Source organism: Stegostoma tigrinum, chromosome 4 (genome assembly GCF_030684315.1).
Source record: "Stegostoma tigrinum isolate sSteTig4 chromosome 4, sSteTig4.hap1, whole genome shotgun sequence".
NCBI classification, from domain to species: domain Eukaryota; kingdom Metazoa; phylum Chordata; class Chondrichthyes; order Orectolobiformes; family Stegostomatidae; genus Stegostoma; species Stegostoma tigrinum.
Genome location: NC_081357.1, coordinates 79,089,563 through 79,111,010, shown reverse-complemented (window position 1 = coordinate 79,111,010; position 21,448 = coordinate 79,089,563). Strand labels below are relative to the sequence as shown.

Here is a 21,448-nt window from a genome sequence, read left to right as displayed (position 1 = left end):
TCCCAGATCAGGAAGTGTGTCCGAGATTCATTTATTCCCTCAGAGATGGCACATATAACCAATGACCATGAGGCTGTTTTTAATAAAAGCTCCTCCCCTTAACTGGTTGTGCAATCAAACAACTCAGACTTGTAGCAACAAACTTAAAATTACAATCCAATTGTAAAAGTTTTTGTTTAGAATCTTTCAACTTTCAACAAGGTTATTTTCCATTATCAATGTTATAACGTGAAGTGGTTTTGGTTTAATTGAACTCATTTAAGACCTGTTGCAGAGAATTACAATAGAATTTAGTTGCTAAAGTATTACCAATACTGCTGTTACAATTTTTTGCATGAGATAAATGTCCCTACCTAATCCATTACTTCTGTATGATCCAAAATTGGCACATAATGACCATGTGGGGAATTTCCTAAGTTTGTTAATAGTCTTGTAGTTGTTTGTTCTGTTTTACATTGTTGTTATCTAACTAGCTAGTGTAAATATAAGAGAGAGAGTTTCAAAAGAAATGGTTGTGAAGAAGTGATTGTAAGGAAGTAATTCCTTTAGTGCTCAAATTACACCACAATTCACAAAAATAAATTGAGCGAAAGTATCAGATCCAAAATATTGCATTTCACTGAAATTTTTAAAATGTATTCATGGGAAGTGTGCATTGCTTGGTGAGTCGACATTTATTGCTTGTCCCTATTTGCTCTTGAGAAGGTGATAATGAGTTGTTGTCTTGAACTGTTGCAATCCACAAGCTAAAAGTGGATCCATAATGCTGTTAGGGAGGGAATGCCAGCGTTTTGACCCTTAATACTGAAAGAATGGTGATGCATGTCTAAGTCAGGAGAGTAAATAGCTTGAAACGGTAGTAGTGTTCCCATCTTTATACTGCTCTTCTAGATGGTAGTAGTTGTGCATTTGAAAAGTGTTGCCCAAGGAGCCTTGTTGAAAATATGCAGTGTATCTTATAGAATAATAGAAACATAGAATTTTACAGTACAAAAAGAGGCCATTTGACCGATCTTGCCTGTACTGGCTTCAGAAATAGCTATCCAGCTAGTCCTACTTTCCAGCCCTACCTCTGTAGCCCTCTAACTTAATCCCTTTCAAATATATATCCAGCAGGCCAGGCAGCATCAGAGGAGCAGGAAAGTTGGCTTTTTGGGTCTGGACCCTTCTTCGAGAAATGAAGGGTCCAGACTCAAAATGCCAGCTTTCCTGCTCCTTTGATGCTGCTTGGCCTGCTGTGTTCATCCAGCTGTACACCTTGTTATCTCAGATTCTTCAGCATCGGCAGGTCCTACTATCTCCAAGTATATATCCAGCACTGTTTTGAAACCTCCCAAGGAATCCACCTCCACCACTCTCCCAGGCAGCACATTCTAAATCTTAACGCCGCTCTGAATTAAGAAGTTTCTCCTCATCTCACTTCTAGCTCTTTTGCTGGCAATCTTCAAGTTGTGACTCCTGGTTACAGACATACTAACTAGTAGAAACAGAATATCCTTCTTTACCTTGTTCATAATTGTTCAGAATTTTGAACACCTTAGTAAGTTTGCCTCTTAACCTTCCATGTTCTAAGGAGAATAATCTCTCTAATCTTTCCTTATATCTAAAACCCTTTATTCCTGGCATCATTCAAATAAATCACCTTTGAACTCTCTCCAGGGCTTTAATATCCTTCTTTAAATAAGGTGCCCAGAACTGGACACGATATTCCAAATATGGACGGTCCAATGGTTTGTAAGGACGTAGCATCACTTCCTTGCTTTTATACGCTTCTATTTACAAACCCAAGGATTCTATAAGCTTTTCTAACGTCTGTTTCAACTTGCATGATCAACTTCAAAGAATCATGTACATGAACCCAGAGGCCCCTCTGCTCCTGTACTCTTCTCAAAGTTGAACCACTGAGCCGTGTTGCCTCTCTGTGTTTCTTCTACCAAAATGCATTATTTCACATTTCTGTGCATTGAATTTCATTTCCCAGGTGTCTGCCCATTTGTCCAATTTTTCAAAATAACCCTCTGATGTTGCTCAACATCATCCTCATAACTCACTGCAGTCCCTAGCTTTGGGTCATCTGCAAATCTATAGATTTTGTCCTCAATACCAATCTTCAATTCATTTATATAAATCAAAGAAAAGCAAGGGTCCCAAAACCAATCTCCGGGGAACATCACTTTCAACTCATCTCCAATCTGAGAAATGTCCATCCATATCTAGCCTCTGTTTCCTAAGCTTTAACCAACTTCCAATCCATGCTGCCAAGGACCCATCAATCCCAAATGTTTCTAATTTGCTAACCAATCTGCCATGTGGCACAGTATCAAATGCTTTCTGAAAGTCCAAATATACAACATCCAGAGCACTATGCTCACCTACTGCCTGTATCACCTCGTCAAAGAACTCAATTAAATTTGTTGGACATGAATTGCCCTTGACAAAGCTATGTTGACTGCCTAGCATTAATTTATTTTTCTGTCAGTGTATATTTACCTTGTCCTGTATTATGGCCTCCATCAGTTTTCCCATGACTGGTGTCAAGCTCACAGGCCCGTAGTTTCCTAGATTATTCTTTGCCCCTTTTATAAATACTTTGTTAAACTTGAAACCTTGTAGCCCCTAGGACTATTCCTATGTTCAGACAAGCCTGGAAAATTTCTGATAACAGCTCTATAACTTGCTCCATTAACACTAACCCACCTTCCTGCAAAAATGCCATCCCTATTCCCAATTCCTTTGCCTCCACCGGATCTGCTCCCGAGATGAGGCATTCCACTCCTGGACATTCCAGGTGTCCTCGTTTTTCAAGGACCTCAACTTCCCCTCCACAGTCATCACAAATGGCCTTGACCGCATCTCTTGCATTTCCCGCAACTCATCCCTGACACACCCTCCCTGCAATAATAACATAAACAGAAACCCCTGATCCTCACGAGCACCCCACCAACCTCTGTATCCAGCGCATCATCCTCAAGCACTTCCGCCACCTGTAATCTGACCCTATTACCAAAGATAATTTTCCCTCCCCACCCTTATCTGCTTTCCAGAGGGACCAATCTTTCTGTGACTCCCTTGTCCACTCCACACTCTCCACTAGCCCCACCACCACCAGCACTTTTCCCTGCAACCACAGGAAGTGCTATACTTGCCCCTACACCTCCCCCTTCACCCCCATCCCAGGCCCCAAGAAAACCTTCCACATCAAGCAGATGTTCACTTGCACATCTGCTAATATGATATACTGTATCCACTGTTCCCGATATAGCTTCCTCTACATCAGGAAAACCAAGCGCAGGCGTGGAGACTACTTTGTGGAACACCTACACTCGGTTCGTGACAAACGACTGCACCTCCCAGTGGCAAATCACTTCAACCCCCCTTCCCACTCCTTGGACGACATGTCCATTCTGAGCCTCTTCCAGTGCCACATCAATGCCACCTGAAAGCTGCAGGAACAGCGCCTCATATTTCGCTAGGGAACCCTGCAGCCCAATGGTATTTATGTGGACTTCACAAACTTCAAAACCTCCCGTCCTCTGACCACATCCCAAAACCAGCCCAGCTTATCGCCACCTCCCTAATCTGTCCATCCTTTCTCCCACCCATCCACTCCTCCCACCTCAACTCCCACCCCCACCTCCTACCTACCAGCCCCATCCCTACCTCCTCGATGTGTCCGTGTTCCCTGGACTGACCAATCCCCACCCTAACTCCCCACCTACACTCACCTTTACTGGCTCCATCCCAGGCTCCTTGACCTGTCCATCTCCTCTCCACCTATCTGCTCCTTTATCCATCTTCCATCCGCCTCCTCCCCCCTCTATTTATTTCAGAATCCCCTTCCCCTCCCTCATTTCTGAAGAAGGGTCTTGACCTGAAACATTAGCTTTCCTGCTCCTCTGATGCTGCTTGGCCTGCTGTGTTCATCCAGCTCTACATCTTGTTATCTCAGATTCTCCAGCATCAGCAGCTTTTAACTTTCAACAGTCTCGGATGTATCTAATCTGGGCCTGGTGACTTTCTCACCCTGGAAGGCTGCCAGCCTTTTAGCACCTCATCTTTATCTATCACTATACTGTTCAATTGCTTAACATGCTCATTTTCAACTCGGTGGTTGTCAGCATATTCTGATTTGGTAAAGACAGAAGCAAAATATTCAGTTAGTACCTCTGCCATGTTCTTTGCTTCAGTGAGTAGCTTTGCCTGCTTGTTCCTTATGGGCCCCACTCTATTCTTCAATAATCTTTTCCTATTACAATACAAAGAATAAAGAACAAAGAAAATTACAGTACAGGCACAGGCCCTTTACCCCTCCAAGCCTGCACCGACATGCTGCCTGTCACAACTAAAACCCCCTACCCTTCCGGGGACCATATCCCTCTATTCCCAATCTATTCATGTATTTGTCAAGTCGCCCTTTAAAAGTCACAATAATATCTGCTTCCACTACCTCCGCCAGCAATGGGTTCCAGGCACCCACTATCGTCTGTGCTAAAAATTTGCCTCATACATCACCTTTAACCTTAAACCCATGGCCATGGTAACTGACTCTTCCACACTGGGAAAAAGCTTCTGACTGTCCATTCTGCCCATGCCCTTCATAATCTTGTAGACCTCTATCAGGTCCATCCTCAACCTCCATCATTCCAGTGACAACAACGCCATTTTCTCCAACCTCTCCTCATAGCTAATGCCCTCCATACCAGGCAAAATCCTGGTAAATCTTTTCTGTATGCTCTCCAAAGCCACCACATCCTTCTGGTACTGTGGAGAACAGAATTGACCACAAAAGTTTCCATATGTGATCTAACTAAGTTTCTATAAAACTACAACATTACTGCCAATTTTTAAACTCAGTGCCCCAGCCAATGAAGGCAAGTATGCCATCTGCCTTGTTGACTACTTTCTCCAACTGCGTTACCACTTCCAGTGACCTGTGCACCTATATGCTCAGATCTCTCTGCCTATCAGTACTCTTAAGGGTTCTGCCGTTTACCGTATATTTTCCATCTGGATTAGACCTTCCAGAATGCATTATCTCACATTTTTCCAGATTAAACTCGTCTGCCATCTCTCTACCCAAGTCATCAATCAATTTATATCCGGCTGTATCATTTGACCCTCCTTATCGCTATCCCCAATTCCACCAACCTTTGTGTCATCCACAAACTTACTAATCAGACCAGTTACATTCTCCTCCAAATCATATATATATATATATATATATATATATACAAACAGCAAAGTTCCCAACATTGATCCCTGAGGAATGCCATGAGTCACAACCCTCCATTCAGAAACACACCCTTCCACTGCTAGCCTCTGTCTTCTGAGCCAGTTTTTTATCCATCTTGCAAGCTCATGTCCGCCGCCATGTGACTTTACCTTATGTATCAGCCTGCCATGAAGAACCTTGTCAAAAGCCTTACTGAAGTCCATGTAGACAGCACCCACTGACCTACCCTCATCGATCATCTTCGTCACTGACCAAGTTAGTGATACGCGACCTCTCCTTAACAAAACCATGTTGCCTCTCGTTAATATACCCATTGATTTCCAGGTGGGAATATATCCTGTATCAAAGAATCCTGTCCAATAATTTTGATGCAAAGCTCTCCGACCTGTAATTAGTTGGATTATCCTTGCCACCCTACTTAAACAAAGCAAAAACATTGGATAATCTCCAATCCTCTGGGACCTCCCCTGTAGCCAGTGAGGATACAAAGATTTCTCTCAGGGCCCCAGCAAATTCCTCCCTTGCCTCTCTCAATATTCTGGGGTATATCCCATCAGGCCCTGGGGACTTGTCTACCATAATGTTTCTCAAGACCCCCAATACATCCTCCCTTTTGATCTCGATATGACCCAAACTATCTACACACCCTTCCCCAGATTCATCATCCACCTAGTCCTTCTCTATGGTGAGTACTGACGCAAAATGCTTATTTAATATGTTTGGGGAATATTTTACTATTTATACAATTAGCACAGCCAACCATCCTTTCTTCTTAACCTTCCTTATTTCAGCCTTTGCCGGTCTCTTTCGTTTGAGATACTCTTCTTGATTTCTCTTGCTGTTATTTCGGAATGCATCATATTCCTCCTTTTCCTTCCTTATTTTTTCATCAATATCCTTAGTCATCCAATGTGATCTAGCTTTGGTTACTTCCATATTTAATTCATGTGGGTATGTACATAACAGGTATCTTATTGAGAGATAACAAGTTGTAGAGCTGGATGAACACAGCAGGCCAAGCAGCATGAGAGGAGCAGGAAATCTGTCATTTTGGGTCTAGACCTTCTTCAGAAATGGAGGAGGAGAAGGGCATTCTGAAATAAATAGGGAGAGAGGGGGAGGCAGATAGAAGATGGATAAAGGAGCAGATAGATGGAGAGGAGACAGACAAAGGCAGGCAAAGAGGGGGAGGATGGAACCAGTAAAGGTGAGTGTAAGTGGGGATTTAGGGTGGGATTAGGTCAGTCCAGGGAGGACAGACAGGTCAAGGAGGCGGGATGAGGCTGGTGGGGATGGGTCTTGAGGTGGGAGGGGGGGATAGGTAGGAGGAAGGACATGTTAGGGAGGCGGCAACGAGCTGGGCTGGTTTTGGGATGTGGTCGGAGGAGGGGAGATTTTGAAACTTGTGAAGTCCAGTTCAAGGATCGCAACTTCCTCTCCACAGTTGTCGAAAACGTCCTTGACCCCGTGTCTACCGCATTTCCTGCAACTCATCCCTTGCACGCTCTCCCCACAATAACAACATAAACAGAATCCCCCTTGTCCTCACATACCACCCCACCAACCTCTGGATCCAATGCATCATCCTCCGGCACTTCCGCCACCTGCAATCTGACTCCACTACCAAAGATATTTTCCCTCCCCACCCCTTGTCTGCTTTCCAGAGGGACCACTCTCGCTGCGACTCTCTTGTCTGCTCCACACTCCCCACCAGCCCTACCACCCCTGGCACTTTTCCATGCAGGAAGTGCTACACGTGCCCCTATACCTCCTCCCCACCCACCCCCATCCCAGGCCCCAAGAAGACCTTCCACATCAAACAGATATTCACCTGCACATCTGCTAATGTTGGTATACTGTATCTGCTGTTCCCGTTGTGGCCTCCTCTACATCGGGGAAACCAGCAGAGGCTTTGGAACTGCATTGTGGAACACTTACGCTTGGTTCGTGACAAACGACTGCACCTCCCAGTTGCGAACCATTACAACTCCCCCTCCCAGTCCTTGGACGACATGTCCATCCTGAGCCTCCTGCAATGCCACAATGATGCCACCCAAAGGTTGTAGGAACAGCACCTTATATTTCACTTGGGAACGATACAGCCCAATGGTATCAATGTGGACTTCACGAGCATCAAAATCTCCCCTCCCCCGACCACATCGCAAAACCAGGCCAGTTCGTCGCCGCCTCCCTAACCAGCCCCTCCTCCTACCTATCCACTCCTCCCACCTCAAGCCCCACCCCCATCTCCTGCCACCAGCCTCATCCCCGCCTCCTTGACCTGTCTGTCCTCCCTGGACTGACCTATCCCCACCCTAACTCCCCACATATATTCACCTTTATTGGCTCCATCCCTTTCCCCCTTTGACCTCTCTGTCTCCTCTCCACCTAGCTTCTCCTTTATCCATCTTCTTTCCGCCTCCCCCTCTCTTTGTGTTTATTTCAGAATCCCTTTCCCATCCCCCATTTCTGAAGAAGGGTCTAGACCTGAAATGTCAGCTTTCCTGTTCTTCTGATGCTGCTTGGCCTGCTGCGTTCATCTGCTTCTACGCTTTGTTATCTCAGATCCTCCAGCATCGGTAGTCCCCACTATCTCTAGCGTCTTATTAATTTCCTTTTTGAAATTCTGCCATTTTTCAGCCACCTTTTTATCCACTAAGAAGTGTTTCTAATTAACATGCTCCAATTCAACTTTTAGATGCCTAAAATCTGCCCTTTTCCTGTCTGAGATCTTAATCACTGACAGATCTTTATTCTTTCTCAACTTAAAATTGAACCTTTTTAGTTGTGATTGCTATTTCCCAAATACTTCCCAATTCTGACATTCTCAACTTGGCCTGCCTCATTTTCTAAGACCAGATCTAGGACAGCTCCTTCCCTGGTAGAACTGAAATGTACCATTTCAGTAAATTCTCCTGCATACATTGCAGGAAATTTTCTCCTTCCATGTCCTACATTGAATCTTTTTCCCAGTCTACCCTTGGGTAATTGAAATCACTATCACACCCTCCTTGTCCTGCAGATTTCCATAATCTGCCCACAATACTGTCTTCTACTTCATCCTCCCTATTTGGAGATCTATAATAGATACTCAACAGGTCATTGCTCCCTTCCTGTTTCTCACCTCCATCCATGTAGATTCTAATTCGGGAACCACATCTCATTCAAGGGCAATGATACCGTTTTGACCAAGATTGCTACACCTCCCCTTTTATCCAGCCTGTTCCTAATAAAAACATTATAATGTTGTAGATGTGCACACTGCTGCTACTGAGTGTCAGTGGTAGAGGCTGTGAATGTTTGCTTACGAGGTGACAATAAAGCAGACTGTTTTCTCTAAATGGTGTCAAACTCCTTGAGTGATACTGGAGCTTCACTCATCCAGGCACGTGGGACGTATTCCATCACATTCTTGACATGAGCCTTGTTGGCTTTGGGGGATATGAAGGTGAGTTACATTTCAGGATTCCTAGCTTCTCATCTGTTCATGTAACTACTCCGATTCAGCTTCTGATCAGTGATAACCTTCAGGATGTTCATAGTGGGGAATCCAGCAATGGTAATTACTCTGTATGTCAAGAGGTGATGGACATAGTAATTGCCTGGCACTTGTGTGGCATGAATGTTACTTGTCATTTATCAGCCCAAAGCTGGGTATTGTGTTGTTGCATTTGGACATGGACTGCTTCATTATCTGAGGAGACATAAATAGTGTGGGACGTTGTGCAATCATCAACAAACGTCCTGATTATGATTTTATGATGGACGGATGGTTGTTGATGAAGCAGCAGAAAATGGTTGGGCCTTGGACACTAAACTGAGAAAATCCTGCAGATATGTCCAAGAGCTCAAATGACTGACTTCCAGCAACCACAACATTGTCAGGAATGAGCCAACCCGTGGAGAGTTTTCTCCCTTACTCCAATTTTGTTAGAGCCTCTGAATACCGAGATGGTCAAATGTGGCTTTGATGTCATGGGCGGTCACTGTCACCTCACCTCTAGAATTCAGCTCTCTTGTCCATGTTTGAACCAAGGCTGTAATGATGTCAGGAGCTGAGTGGCCCTGGCAGAATCCATACCGAGCGTCAGTGAGCATTGTGAACAAATAATCATTCCAGTACACCCATTTTATTTCTGTGAGCATAAGCCCAACCTGCTTAATTGAGCTTTGAAAGACAACTGTTTCATCTGAGGAATCAATAAAGTGAACATGCATTGAACTGCTTCCAAAACAAATAATATTAATCCTTATTTAAGGAGGCAAAACTGTATGCAGTACTCTATAGGTGTGTCACCAGTGCTTGTTGTGGTAGGAATTGTGGTACGCAATCAGACTTCTGAAAGTGGCCTTTTCTGTGCCTGGATTTGTTGGGTGCTGCCTTCCAATATCCTGCTGCAAGTGTCTGTCATTCTGGTGGTCAATGTACCTTTCATAATATAGTCAAGTTTACCTTTGTTACAATTATGAAGCTTCTATGATTATTATATTTTGATACCCTGCTTTTAAAGCTAGGACAAATAAAATGCCTGGATAGTTTGGAGCTGGATGCACACAGCAGGTCAGGCAGCATCAGAGGAGCAGGAAAGCTGATGTTTCAGGTCTGGCCCCTTCTTCAGAAAGGAGGGAGTGGAAGGGGGCTCTGAAATAAATAGAGAGGGGGGAGATGAAGATAGAAGGTGGATAGAGGAGCACACAGGTGGAGAGAAGATGGACACATCACAGAGGTGGAGATGAAGCTAGTAAAGGTGAGTGTAGGTAGGGAGTTGGGACGGGGGTTGGTCAGTGAGCAGGGAGGGCCGGGTAAGTGGGAGGGAAGACAGACAGGTCAAGGAGGCGGGAACGAGATGGGCTGGTTTTGGAATGAGGTCGGGGGGTGGGGAGATTTTGAAGCTTGTGAAGTCGACATTGAGACCATTGGGCTGCAGGTTTCCCAAGCAGAATATGAGATGCTGTTCTTCTACCCTTTGGGTGCCATTGTTGTGGCACTGGAGGAGACTCAGGATGGACATGTCATCCAAGGAGTGGGAAGGGTAGTTGAAGTGGTTCGCAACTGGGAGGTGTTATTGTTTGTCATGAAACGAGTGTAGGAGTTCCACAAAGCAGTTCCAAGCCTTTGCTTGGTTTCCCCGATGTAGGGGAGGCCACATTGGGAACAGTGGATACAATGTACCACATTAGTAGATGTGCAAGTGAACATCTGTTTGATGTGAAAGGTCTTCCTGGGGACTGGAATGGAGGTGAGGGGGTAGGTATAGGGGCAGGTGTAGCACTTCCTGCGGTTGCAGGAAAAAGTGCTAGGGGTGGTGGGGCTAGTGGGGAGTGTGGAGTGGACGAGGGAGTAATGGAGAGAGCGGTCCACCCGGAGGGCAGATAGGGGTGGGGAGGGAAATATATCCTTGGTGGTGGAGTCAGATTGCAGGTGACAGAAATGGCAGAATATGATGCATTGGATCCGGAGGTTAATGGGGTGATACGTGATGACAAGAGGAATTCTTCGTTGTTATTGCGGGGAGGGGGTGTGAGGGATGAATTGCGGGAAACGTGAGAGATGTGGTTGAGGGCATTTTTGACAACTGTTGAGGGGAAATTGCAGTCCTTGAAAAATGAGGACATCTGGGATGTTCAGGAGTGGAATGCCTCATCTTGGGAGCAGCTGCGGCGGAGGCGAAGGAATTGGGAATGGAGATGGCATTCTTGAAGGAAGGCGGGTGAGTGGAGATGTATTCTAGGTAGCTGTGGGAGTCAGTCGACTTGAAATAGATATCAGTTACCAGGTGATTACCAGAGATGGAGACAGAGAGGTCCAGGAGGGAGTGTGAGGTATTAGAGACGGTCCAGGTGAACTTATGGTTGGGTTGGAAGGTGTTAGTAGAGTGGATGAACTGTTCGAGCTCCTCATGGGAGCACGAGGCGGCACCAATAGTCATTAATATAGTGGAGGAAGAGGTGTAGATGGGGCCAGTGTAGCTGCAGAAGAGAAATCTCCCAGCCCCAGCCTCATCCTAAGACCAGTCCATCTCATCTCCGCCTCCTTGACCTGTCCATCTTTCCTCCCATCTATCCGTTCCTCCCTTTTCACTGACCAACCCCTATCCCAACTCCCTACCTACACTCACCTTAAATGGCTTCATCCCCGCCTCCTTGACCTGTCCATCTTCTCTCCACCTATCTGCTCCCCTATCCATCATCTATCATCACCTCCCCCTCTCTCTATTCATTTCAGAGCCCCCTTCCCCTCCCCCATTTCTGAAGAAGGGCCCAGACCCGAAACATCAGCTTTCCTGCCCCGCTGATGCTGCCTGGCCTGCAGTGTTCATCCAGCTCTACACCTTGTTATCTCAGACTCCAGTTCCTACTATCTCTGCCTGGATATTTTGATTGTTAAGAATCAAGGGAAGTCTGACAAGAAGGTGTAATGTTTGTTCTCTAGAAACAATGGCCCTGAATGTACCATGAGGATACTATGAATCTACTAAGTCCTGGAAAGATATTATTGGTGTCGTGTTGCACACATTTGCATTGTAAATTATCAATTTACTCTAGAATGAAAAGAGATTATGACTAAGAATAAGTACTTAGCATTTCTACTGAGAATCAAAGTTAATATGATTTCCATTACCATGGGTAGAAGAAGCCATTCTGTGCCCAGCTTGCAGGCTTCCCTATAAATTCATGACTATCCAGGGAGGTTTTATTTTTAGTTTGTCGTCTGCAGTCTGCAGCAATCTAAGAAGAAGAAATAGAATCAGCCAGACCTACACCTTAAACAGAGAAAATGCTGACTCTATTGGTCACCATGCAGAATATTGTTTCAAGTTCCTGGTCATATTCAGGGCTGAGCTTGTAAGGATTTAAAGGAGACTGGAAGATTAGCCTAGCTTGGAGTTAGAGGAATTTCAGCATGTTAACCCTCACATAGAAAGACATTTCTGAGATTAAAAGATACCTGTTAGAAAAGTAAAATGGAGACAAATTGCTGGGTGATAAGAATAGTTTTAGCCTGCCTCCTGAAAGGTGAAATGGCCGTTTAAGGGATCATGCAATGTAAGATTGTAACAGGAGGTTGTTTGTGCTAGAAGTTAAATGCAAAAACGCTTTCCTGTAGTTTTATATATATGTTGTCTATGAAAGGAAAATATTTTAGCCAATAATTTTTTTTCTAAATAATCTGTTTCAGTAAAATATTTAGAAGGTAAGATCTTGGTATGACATTTAGCTGTTAACTGAATGTTTGAATTTCTCTTTAAAGTTATTAGACTTAATGAAAATCTTGAGGATTTCCCTGAAAAGAATTACATATAAGTAACACTATTCCAGAAATTGTACCAAATGTTAAAGCTTTTTTTCAGAAGCACACACTGTACCCTAATTTACCTGACTTTCAGACCAAGGTTCGGAGAACTGACATATAACTAACTACATACTAACTAAAACAACTCCCCTGATAACTTCCCTGTTACACATTCAAACAGCCAAACAGGGAAGCAAGATAGACTATTAGCAGAAGTAGAAAAACTGAACTATCAGTTCAGTGGTCTTTACTTCCTGATTCCAATGGTGATCCTATTTCAGCTAGCCAGGCCCTTGATATTCAGTTTTCTTTCTCTGGAAGCCTCTGCTTTATAAGGACTACAGAATGACTGATATACTTGGAAATTGATTCTGGTTTATCAATTCAGAAATCATTGTTCTTGGAAACTGTTGTAGGAAAGAAAACTGGTTTCCTTCAAGTTTAAATTCCTTTTTTGCTATGGAGAACTGTCAGCTTTTGCTGGAGAGAAGGCTTAGCACAACCAATAGACTTCTCCTTCATCTCCATTCTCATATTGTCTCCATAGCACTCCATAGTTCTGTGTTTTTCTCTCTCTCTCTGTCTGTGTCTCTGTGCATCTAAAACTTGTTTCCAGTTCCAACCTGCTCAGTTAGCTGAAAGCCAAAGAGCTTCATTTGTGAACAACTCCTCACTCTGTGATCATCTGCACATTGCAGGAACCCATTAGCTACAAACAAACAGGCATCTCATTAGCCATAAGATTCTTTATTGTGAAATTACGCATCTAACTTGGTAAATCCCTGTTCTTAAAAACATATATTTCTCCTTGCAGCTCAAAAATATAAAAAGACATGTTTCTTACACCTGATCAGAAAAATGCCCTTTCTCTTTATGTTATGGTTTCTTCTTACTGCCCTCTAGGAACAGAACTTCCCTCTTCTCTCACATCATTTCCAACAATAGATCCAGGACAGTATCAATGAAGTGAAGGACACCCATATGTTGCAATAGGATTATCTATGCCTGTCCTGTGCCACCTTCCTTCACTTTGGTGCTGTGAAAGGCTGAGTGTAGCTAACAGATTTCTCTGTCGTTACATGCAGCATCCTCTGTAAAGAACACCATGGGGAACTAAAATGAGGTACACATCATCTGACCCAGCTCCATTCCTATATCTGTGTCCACATCAATTATTATTAATAATTTTAACTTTACTCAGTTTCCCAATGTAAGTGGGTTTCTGATCTGAAAACATGTTTCCTGCCACTGTAAAAAAAAATCAGCCTTTTGTATCTTCCTCATAACTTGGTTTCCTACCTACCTTAATATCATCAGCAAAAAGTGCCAGCACTGAACCCAATGACACAGTTACAATTTGCAACCTAAATATGACCCATTTATCTCTATTTTCTGTTGGCTAGTTAATTCATTTTCCAGACTAGGACATTAGCTCTCATTCCATGAACTCATGAGGATGTGTTTTGGAAATCCAGATATTCTACAGATATAGATTCCCCTTTATCCATCCTTGTTATTGTATCGCAAAAGAACTCTAACAAATGTGTCAAAAAGATTTTTCCTTGAATAAGATTATGTTCATTCTGCTTGATTGTCAACCTTTAGTACCAATACCTAGTGCTTTTTCTCAAATGATAATTGTTTTGAGCTCTTCCCTCTCATTTACCCTTGATGTTTTTTTATTATCAGGAGGCTTTTAGTGTCTTCTAAGGTGAAGACAAGTGCAAAATATTTGCTGAAAATCTCTGCCATTTCCTGTTCTCCATGTTGACTTATTTTTAACTTTGACATTTTATTTGACCCATAAATGAAGTTACATCCCCATTTCCATGCTACCACCAAGAGCATGGGCTTACCAATTCTAGTGTTCTCTTCACTTGTCTTACACTCCTTAAACTTGAGCTCACAGCAAATTCTTACTCAGACCAAATCCTATTCATGCCAACAATTCTCTGCTACATTAGCTCCCAATCTACCATCACCTCAGTTTTAGAGTTCTAATCAAGTTTCTCCACTCCCTTATGCCTCCCTATCTCTGTAACCTCCACCAACTCTATAATCCTCTGAGATGCCTGTACAACTTCAGTTCTGGCCTAAGGAATCTCTAATTTCAATCACTGCACCATCACTGTCCATTTCTTCAGCTGTCTAGACCCTAAACTCTAGAAATCCTGCTCTAAGATGTCATCTATATTGCAAATGGTTTTCAGGTTCCCTGCCAGGCTTCTTGACATTGCCCTTTTGTAAACCTTTGGCACGGAGGAGATCCCAAATGCTAAGCAGTTGAAGTAATGCACCAAAAATTGGAGCAGATATGGCCAGCAATCTAGATTGTTGGTCCAAGAGTATTTGCCAGAACCTACTTCATGAAAAACTTGCTTGTTGTAAATACTGACAGCCAAAATAGGATGGATTTCCCTCAACAACTCCTATGTTCGACTGAGTGAGATCCGAAAGCAATCTTAGCTTGCCGTGCATCCTGGGAAGATAATTTCCAGCCCTCAGTACCAATGTATCACTTATGACTCAGCTCAATCATGCTATCTGACTGAGATTTTATTTTTTGTACTAAAGGATGAGAAATTTTCCTGGAAGTGTACAGGCAAATTACTCTGAAATCTCTATGCAGATTAATGTGTCACTCCTGCTTCAATTTACTTAAAACTTTGAATAGCTTTAAAACATCTTGCTGAAATTCTGTCCCATCTTCACTCAGAAGTACTTTATCTACTTTTTGTATGAGATCTAGACAAACACATGCATTTCTGCACAACAACGAAGGAACTCTGATTCTTCAGTAAAGGTAATGTCTCAGTGGCATTTTGTATTCTGTGGCAAAGCTTTATGATGATTTGCTACCAGCTGAGCATCTGTATCCCCTGAACCTTGTTAGCCGGTCTGACAGTATTGACACAATTATTCCTAGTCAAGTTTAAATACTGTTTCAAATCATTACATGTTCGAATTGGTAATCTGGAATCAGTTTTGACTCTTTTTGATCTGCTGTAAGTATGTTGTTCACCTTTTATTCCATATTATTAATTTTTTGAGCTTTTGCCTTGTTGCATGATTCCCATTTCTCTAGAAATTTTACTTTTGCATTTTTTTTAATTTTTGGAGCAATGATGCTGCTATTAACTTACAATATTTTCTAAGAAGTCCCAAATGACCGTGCTTACAGCACTCAGCTCTTCCTGCTGGACATTTGTTTGTGCTTGTGTTTCAGTTTGGAGCCACATCCACTCCAATCTTACTGTGAACCTTCTGCATTATGAAATTGGTAAAGATTAAGGTCTCTATGAGAGCTACCACTCAATAAACCATCTTAACAGGATGATGTGCCCGAGTACTTGAGTAGTTCCTTGCCTCTGTTGAACTGTTTCAATTCTGTGTTTTTGCTCCCTGAGTATTGTAGATTCATGGGTAGGCTTAGACATTTTCCAAAGTTCTTTTGCCTGCCATTCAGGGTCTTCTCACTCTGTAGCTCTGTAATTGAAGCCTTTGAGGGTCTTTTGTCTGCCTTTGGAGTCTTCCAATTTTTACTCAACTGCGCCATCAAAGTTTTGTGAAGTCCTTCCTAACTTTAGTGTCATCTCTTTACAACTGTGCCCTTTGAACTGTCTTTTAACTTCAGATTCTGGCCCTGGATTTTTTTTTTAATTCACTGTGCCCATGCTCTATCTTGTGCTTTAAACCAATAGTGCTATATCCACATTGAAACACCAGTCTGGAGACCATTGGTGTTTGCACGTATACTACCCCAGATGCTGTTTGCTCCTTGTTTCTGTGTAGGTTTTTCAACTTCTTATGTACTGTAATACTTCTTTATTTATGCCTGTATATAGTATGTTCGCAAACACAGCTGTCTAGTGCAGTCTCTAAGATCTCTCTCTTCACATGTTCATTCTAAACAGATGTCCTCTCTCTTACCAGTGTCAAAATTATGTGACAAGTTACATCACCATGCTTTTCATCAATTTCATTGTGCCACACCCTGCACTGCCATCACTCACCTGTGCCTGCGACCAAATAACAATATGATGCTTTGAGTGGAGGTTATACAGGCCTAAGCCACCATTTCCCTGGTATCACTGCCATGCAATACAGTTGCTGACCTCTGATTGTTTGGCAGCTCTCAGAAGGTGGACCATCTGTTTCCAGGGTCTTTGGAACTTGGGGAAGGCCCATAGCTGTCCCGCTAAGTTCTGTTTAATACTCAATTAGGCAGACTTTTCCCACAGATGATGCATGGATCCTGCCAACTCTCTAGTTTCCAGTCTCCTCCATTAAATGCATCCTCTCAACAACTATCATGGGATGTCCTGGGAGAGGCAATAAAAAGACAGGCAATTTATAGAAAAACATCTGGAAAATTGATAGTTAAAACAATTGTAAAGTTATTGGATAGGAAGTGCCGTTTTTTAAATGCATTCAGCATACAAATGAATTAATCAACAGTTTTGTGGAATATTCATCAGAAATGCATCAAGAGCCATGGTCTCAAATTGAAGCAACCAGATTTCAGCAGACAGCAAATCTTATTATGGAAGTGTAAGAAAGGAAATGTAAAGTTTCCTGTAGTAAAATACCTTCTAAATTTGTAATTGGTTGCTTGTGAGCACCATATATGTTTATATAATCCGCCATATCTACATTGAGAGAGCAATATTCACTGAAAATACTAAGGAGAAACGGAGAAAGAGAAGGAAGTAGAGTGGTGGCCAGGATCAGATCTTGTGAGCTGGAACTCCAGCTCAGCATATACAAAATAAGGTGTCATCTTAGTGAAGGAATTGACCAGAAGCTTGTTAGCATTCATGAAGGGAACTGCATGACAACTTACTGGGCAATACTTTAACTGAAACCTTCTTCTAATCAAGAAGAAGCTGTTTGGCAGTAACAAGCTTTTAATTTCAAGTTTTTCTTTGAAGAGATAGTTACCATTTCATGATCAGTGTTTTCGGAGCCATGAAGAGCACCAAACCCATTAAAAGACCTCTTGTGATTTAATCAGGGTTTCACCATCACTCTAGCAACATTTATTCCAGAAATTCTCCGAGGAATTCACATCAGATTAGTGCTATGTAATTGAACAGCTCTCGGAGTGTCCAGTAAAAAGGCAGTTTTTGATAATTAGCTTCCTGCTTGTTCCGCACATGGAATGGGAGGAGGAGCCATTTCATCTTTTGTAGAGAAGAGGATCAGTGAAGTGAGGAGGTCATCTCTCACCAACAGGTACAGGATATTCCTTTTCCTCTGGACCTTCTCTCCTAACTCTTCTAGTGTCATGTCAATGAATCTATACATGCCCTTGATTCAGGTGAGTTAATTTTCTGATAATCAACAATTAGCATCAAAATAATGACCACATCCAAATGTACAAACAGGTTGGTATTATTAACTTAGCATTGTTTCAGCAGCTGTTTTCACACTTTAAACCAACATCTTAAAAGTAACATTAACTGATAATTAGTGCCCCACATTAACTGATTATTTTCTATGGAAATACCAGCAAGGTGTATTCTGTAAGTTTTGTTGCACCAATGAATTTTGTGCAATAAGTTAGGAATTTAAAATGCATCATTGCATTCCTTTAAAAAAGTACATTGTAAAATGGTGATTTTACTATCAGAATGTGTATATGTTATGTGAAGTAATATGTATGTAAAAATAGAATATCATTTTTTCAAATGCCCCTACATATCAACCAATAGACAGTAATATATTGGGTAAAGATAGTTACAAGTTGACTGGTGATTTAAATTGTTTGAGAAATGTGAGAAATGTTTTATTGTTTCCTTCTAAATGGTTGTTCCCGAACAAAAAATTTTTGACTTTATTTTCAACATCTAAAATCAACTTCGAAAATAATCCTCAGAAAAAGATTAAAAGTAGGATAAGTTCCATTGTTCCATTCCGCAGCACCGAAAGCAGAGCAGATAAAATAAATCACTAAATAATGATTAATTAGGTGATGCTACGTGTATCTGTAGAATCGCAACAGTATGGAATGAGAATATTTAGCACAGTGAATCTGCATTAACCCTTCAAAGATTATCTTACCTAGAGCTAGACCCCCACTCTATCCCTGTAACCACACTTTACCCTAGCTAGCCCACCTAGCCTGCACACTATGGGCAATTCACCATGGCCAATCCACCTAACCTGCACATCTTTAGGACTGTTGGAGGACACTGGAGCACCTGACAGAAGCCTATGCGGACATAGGAAAAACATGCAAGCTCCTAACAGAGGGTCACTCAAGTCTGGAATTGAACCTGGATCCCTAGCACTGTGAGGTAGCGATGCTTTGGGCGTTATGGTGGCTCAGTGGTTAGCACTGCTGCCTCCCAGTGCCAGGGACCTCTCAGGCGAATATCTGTGTGGAGTTTGCACATTTTCCCTGTGTCTGCATGGGTTCCCTCTGGGTACTCCAGTTTCTTCCAACAATCCAAAGATGTCCAGATCAGGTGGATTGGCCATGATAAATTGCCCGTAGTGTTCAAGGGTATGCAGGTTAGGTGAGTTATAGGGGAATAGGTCTGGGTGGGATTCTCTCTGGTTCGTTGTGGATTTGTTGGGCTGAAGGGTCTGTTTCCACACTGTGGGTATTCTATGAATTCTGTGAATCTAACCAGTGTTCCAGTAAGAAAAAGGTTTGTGGTGACAGAAAAGAAAGACAGACTAAAGTACCCTGCAAAGAATATCAATATCAATAGGGTAAAAGTTGAGTGAAGGAAAAATATTTGAAATGAAATGTTTGGAATTTAGGAAGGTAAAATCAGGAAAGGTCATTGGAATACTGGCTGGAATTATACTAATCAGTTAAATGAGCAAGATGTTGAGCGTCCTGAGGGATGACATTGACAAAAGATCTTAAAAACATCTTCATATAATTGATGAATCACAATATCAACATAACAATTCGCTGTAAAATAATGGCCAAATCCAATTGTACAACATTATTTTGGTATTATTAAACATGCAAATGCTTCTGGGCCACTTCATTAACTTGGCTTCCATGAGCGGGATAAACAAACTATCTTCACTTACATGAGGAAGATACCTTGTTAGGTATACAAGATAATGTGTACATGTTTAAGTCCTGGACCTTCATGACAACATAAAGATTATAAATAATATATTGCAAATTTTAAATGTTAAATTGCATGCAAATCACTGCAGTAGTAATAGGACAGAAAACAGCCTCCATCATCTAAGAGCACACCCTGTCTGTTGCATTGTGAGTACTACTATTCATAATTGTCTGTACATTTACTTGTGGCTTAAGTATGCATTAGGTAAAGATAGTTGACAATTAATTTCCAAGCTTTGTTTAAAATTTTAGTAAGCAGATTGACTGCTATTAGTCAAGGCATTGCTCTGAGAAATAAACCTGCAAGTAGCTGTCATATTTTTTGTTGAGTTGAAACAGGCATTGTATAGGCACATAATCTTTCTGTCTGCAAAGAACAGGGCCCCCTGCATTAATATATGTAGCCACATCCACCTGATTCCTTGACAACATTACAGCTTTGCTCCAAATATTGACAAAAGAACTGAACTCCTGAAGTGAGTGACTACTCTTGACACCAAGAAAGCATTTAACTCGGTATGGCATGAAGGAGCCCTCACAAAATTGGAGTTAATGTGTATCAGGGGATAAAGGTCCCTCCTGTTTTGAGTCATATCTAGCACAAATGAAAAAACCTGTGATTGTTGGAATCCAAGCACCACATCCATTTTCAACACTGCAGGGCTCAGATTTTCTGATGGCCAGGTAGCCGTTTCTGCAGCAGACAAGCAGGTCTATAACTGCTGGGCTTATCCTTACAGCCTTTTTTGAACATAAGTATTACATTTTTAGTTCTCCAGTCTTCTTGCAGTACACTGAATTGAGGGTACATGGAATGACTATTACTGCATGTTTCACTCTTACTTCTTTTAATAACCTTGAATGCATCTCACTTGATCCCGCTTGCTTGTCAACTGAGAGCTTAATCAACACCTCCTCCTTATTAATTTTAAACTGTTTTAGTGACTGAGTTCCCTTCTCTGTCACCATAGCCTGAGTAGCATTTCTTTTCTTGGTAAAGAATGATTCAGAGGATTAACTTAACACCCTAGCCACACTCACTGCTTACATGTGTAACTCTCGTTTTTGGCCATGAATCCACCCTAGTCCTTTTACCATCCTTTTCTTGTTTATGTTTCAGTGGAAGATTTGAGATTCCCTGGTATGTTAGCTTCTTGTCTGTTTTTCATGGTTGCTCTTTGCTACCCTTATTTGCTTTGTCACCTCCTTTCTTAAATTTGCTTTATTATCTTGCTGTCAATCCAGGAAAAAACAGCTTGCTTGATTGGCACCACATCCACAAGCATCCACTCCCTCCACCAGCAATGCTCAGTAGCAGCATGTGTACTGTCTGCAAGATGCACTATAGAAATTCAAAGATCCTTAGACGCCACCTTCCACGTGAGAAATATGGAAACAGCACCACCTGCAAGTCCACTCCAATCTACTCATCATCCTGATTTGGAAATATATCACTGTTCCTTCATTCCGGTTATGTCAAAATCCAGGAATTCCCTAAATAAAGGCTTTGTGGTTCTACCTACAGCACATGGTCTGCAGTAGTTTAAGGGGACAGCTCACCACCATCTACTCATTAGCAACTTGGGACTGGCAATAGATGCTGGTCAGCTAGCAAAGCTCTCATCTGTGAAGAAAATGCAGTCATGTTTGACAAGCCTTCTGGAGTTTTCTGAGGAATGGAACAGATAGGGAGAACCAGTAAATGTGTTGCATTTGGATTTTCAGAAAACCTTTTGTACCAAAAGTCCAACAAAACATGTTAGAATGCAACATTAAAGCATACAGGAGGCACAGATTGAGAATTGGTCAACAGTTAAAAATTGAA

At 42.1% G+C, this 21,448-nt stretch overlaps 1 long non-coding RNA gene across 1 annotated transcript in view; it reads left to right on the top strand.

The window, feature by feature from the left end:
- Positions 1 to 17,749: 17,749 nt before the first annotated feature.
- Positions 17,750 to 21,448, top strand: part of LOC132209547 (uncharacterized) — an 81,314-nt gene continuing 77,615 nt past the window's right edge. The window contains exon 1 of the long non-coding RNA XR_009445689.1: positions 17,750 to 17,847. This is a non-coding gene — a long non-coding RNA (uncharacterized LOC132209547). The remainder of the gene's footprint in view (positions 17,848 to 21,448) is intronic.